General features: G+C 57.4%; 1 pseudogene; it reads right to left on the bottom strand.

The window, feature by feature from the left end:
* Positions 1-2,998: 2,998 nt before the first annotated feature.
* Positions 2,999-3,142, bottom strand: LOC130133549 (5.8S ribosomal RNA; annotated as a pseudogene).
* Positions 3,143-3,526: the final 384 nt, after the last annotated feature.

Genomic DNA, 3,526 nt, shown 5'->3' with positions numbered 1-3,526 from the left:
GAGCCGCCTTTATCATCCGGCCACTGTACGAGGCGCTGAAAGGCAAGTCCCCCAACCAGGCGGTCGGCTGGACAGCAGAGCGGGACCGTGCGTTCACCGAGACTAAAGCTGCGCTCTCCCAGGCTACCCTGCTAGCGCATCCTTCACCTACAGCATCGAACTATGCTGTTGGTGCGGTTCCCGAGCAGTAGGTGGGTGAGGGGGCTTGGCAGCCTTTGGTCTTTTTCAGTCGCCAGCTTACACCCCGAGAGCGCAAGTATAGTACTTTTGACAGGGAACTTCCTCGGTCTCTGGCTCGCCGTCCGGCATTTGCGTTTCCTGCTAGAGGGCCGCGAGTTTACTGCGTACGTGGACCGCAAGCCTCTCACGTTCGCTGTGTCCAAGACGGCCGAGCCATGGACCGCTCGCCAGCAGCGACAACTCTCCTACATTTCGGAATTCACTAACGACATCCAGCACGTCGCTGGTAAATCTAACCAGGTAGCTGACTGCCTCTCTAGGGCAGTGATAGAAGCGGTCCACCTCGACACGGGGCTCTGCCTGCAGGACATTCCTTTCAGCGACACAGGTGTCACCCTCCTGTGTGACGTCTCCACAGGACAGCCCAGGCCCATCGTCCCGCACAGCTGGAGACGCCCCGTGTTTGAAGCTGTGCACGGCCTCCCTCATCCAGGCGGTAAGCCATCCGTGCGCCTGACCTCTGCTAAGTTTGTGTGGGAGGGACTTAGTGACGTGAAAGCGTGAGCCGACTCGTGTGTTGCCTGTCAGCGGGCTAAGATACACTGCCACATTAAGGCGCCCCTGGAACGCTTCGCAGTACCGGAGAGACGATTTGACCATGTCCACGTCGACCTGGTGGTCCTCTACCCCCCTCCCATGGGTTCACCTACCTCTTCACTGTGGTGGACAGGACTACGCGCTGGCCTGAAGCTGTTCCCCTGGCATCCACGACGTCTGCTGATATGGCCCGGGCTTTTATTAGGTCGTGGGTCTCACGTTTCGGTACGCCTGCCCACCTTTCATATGACCGCGGGCGGGCCGCAGTTTACCTCAGAGCTATGGAATGCTGTGGGTGAGGCTCTGGGCGTCAAGCTTCATCGCATTACCGCCTACCACCCTCAGGTGAACGGCCTATGTGAGCGCTTCCACCGGTCCATGAAGGCTGCGCTTCGGGCTACTCTCAAGGACTGCAACTGGGTCGATAAGCTCTCATGGGTCATGCTGGGCCTGCGGACCGCCCCGAAGGAAGACCTACAAGCCTCCTCTGCGGAGCTGGTGTACAGCACGCCGCTGCGAGTCCCAGGCGATTTCATGCCGAACGCAACGCGTTCCTGGTCAGCTGTGGACCAACGAGCCTCCTTGCTGGACGGGGTCAGAGCTTTCACACCCGTCCCTACCGCCCAACACGGCGCTCCGGTGTCCCAGGTGCCCCCAGGTCTGCAGTCAGCGGACTACGTGTTCATGCGTCACGACGCACACTGCCCCCCTCTGCAACCCCCTTATGACGGCCGCGGCCTGGAACGGGGAACTAAGCACCTGGTGGTGGATTTTGGGGGCACGGCCAAGTATGTTTCAGTGGACCAAGTTAAACCCGCACACCTGGACTTGACGCAGCCGTTGGAGTTAACCCAACCTCCTCGTCGCGGTCGTCCCCCGGCTCCGCCTCTTCTGCTCCTCAGGCCCGCGTCAATGCCTCCCAGAGACACTCCGCCCCTGTTACCCGGAGCCGCCGCGGACGGCCTGTCGGCCCCCGCGCCTGCCTGACTGCGATTACTAGGGCGAATTCTGGGGGGACTCATGTGGTTGACACGTATTGGGGATAGAATTCACCCCAAGAACTAAGGGTTAAGTTATGGTTGCCCAGCCAGGGGTCTGGTTATTCTTGCCGCCTCCGCTCAGTCGAGCTGTGGTTTTGTTGTCTCTCTGATTTACCGTGGATTAAAGAAAGTTGCCTACACGGCTAAAGTGTGAACCTACGGTCTTCTCCGTTCATTCGGCTCTACAAGGCAACTAATTGTAAGCTAAGGCAAAAAGATGAGTTTTAAGTTTGGATTTAAAGCCTTGCAGATTTAAAAGCAGAAAGTTAAGTTACATCCAGTTTTTCACAGTAGCCAAGGCGCACGGAGGGCGTGTGTGGGAGAACGGAGCATAGAAGGGCTGCGCTGAAATCGAAACATCGTAACTTGTGGGAGACGAAAGGGCGGAAGCTTGCGCCACCCCAGCCGGGGGTGGAAGAGGTTAACCTCTCGCTGTGTAGCTATAAAGCGGTGTAGCCATCGGTCCCGTTTCTCAACGTATGGGGGACAAAATTCACCCCAGGAATTGAGGGTTAAGTTAGGGTTGCCCTGGCAGGTTAACGGAGGGTTAACTTATGGTTGTTCAGCCATCGTTTCGGCCACAACACCTCTAACCCTTCGCTTTACCAGATAAAACTTCGGTTTCAAAGCGCCAGTTATCCTGAGGGAAACGTCGGAGGGGATCAGCTACTAGATGGTTCGACTAGTCTTTCGCCGCTATCTATAGTCTGACTTCACCCTACACAGGCATAGTTCGCTTCCTGTCGCAAGCGCTCATGCTCCACATCTCCGACGGTGTGGGCGAGACGGGCCGGTTGTGCGCGGACTGCCGGGCGCGCACCGACCCTCACTTTCATTGCACCACGGGGTTCCGTAAAGTTCTCAGACTCGCGCTCGCGTCAGACTCATTGGTCCGTGTTTCAAGACGGGTCGGGTAAGTAGCCGACATCGCCTGTGGGAGTGAGTGGCTAATTTGCGCGCCTGGTGTCCACACTTATTCTCTCATCCTGGCAGAAGGATGTGCCACAGAAGAGGACCATAGATGGCGCGTGTGCGAGGCTGACGGGCAGGCGTACAGCTCACGGAAACCCCGACCCACACGCGTAAGCATCTTAACTTGTGGGAGACGAAAGCGCGGAAGCTTGCGACACCCCAGCCGCGGGTGGAAGAGTTTACCCTCTCTTTCGCGATTGATGGCAAAGCGACGCTCAGACAGGAGTGGTCTCTAGCGGGGCCGCAAAGTGCGTTCAAAGTGTCGATGATTGTGTCCTGCAATTCACATTAGTTCTCGCAACTAGCCGCATTCCTCATCGAGGCAAGAGCCGAGTGATGCACCGCTAAGACTTGTACGCTGCACTTTCAAAGCGTCAGCAATTGACTACTCATCCGAACACAGGCATGTTCCCAAGAAAACCCAACTCCGGGCGCTCCGCCACGCACCGAGCCAGCGGAGGTCCTCTGCAGCCGTGTTTGAGAAAATCAACCAGGTAGCCTCATGTCACTGCGCTCAGCAAGAAACACCGGTCGCCACTAATCAATACACCAGACCGGAGGAACCAATCCCCCGAAGCCAGCCAGCGGAGGCCCTCCGAGGGCGTGTTTGAGAAGGTCAACCAGGTAGCCTCATGTCGCCGAGCACGGTAAGAAACACCGGTCGCCACTAATCAATCCGCCAGACCGGAGGAACCAATCCCCCGAAACCATCAAAGTCAATTACACGTTATTTATAC

This window comes from Lampris incognitus, unplaced genomic scaffold, assembly GCF_029633865.1.
Source record: "Lampris incognitus isolate fLamInc1 unplaced genomic scaffold, fLamInc1.hap2 scaffold_38, whole genome shotgun sequence".
Taxonomy (NCBI): domain Eukaryota; kingdom Metazoa; phylum Chordata; class Actinopteri; order Lampriformes; family Lampridae; genus Lampris; species Lampris incognitus.
The sequence above is the reverse complement of the archived record's forward strand: the minus strand, read 5'-3'. Positions and strand labels throughout refer to the sequence as shown.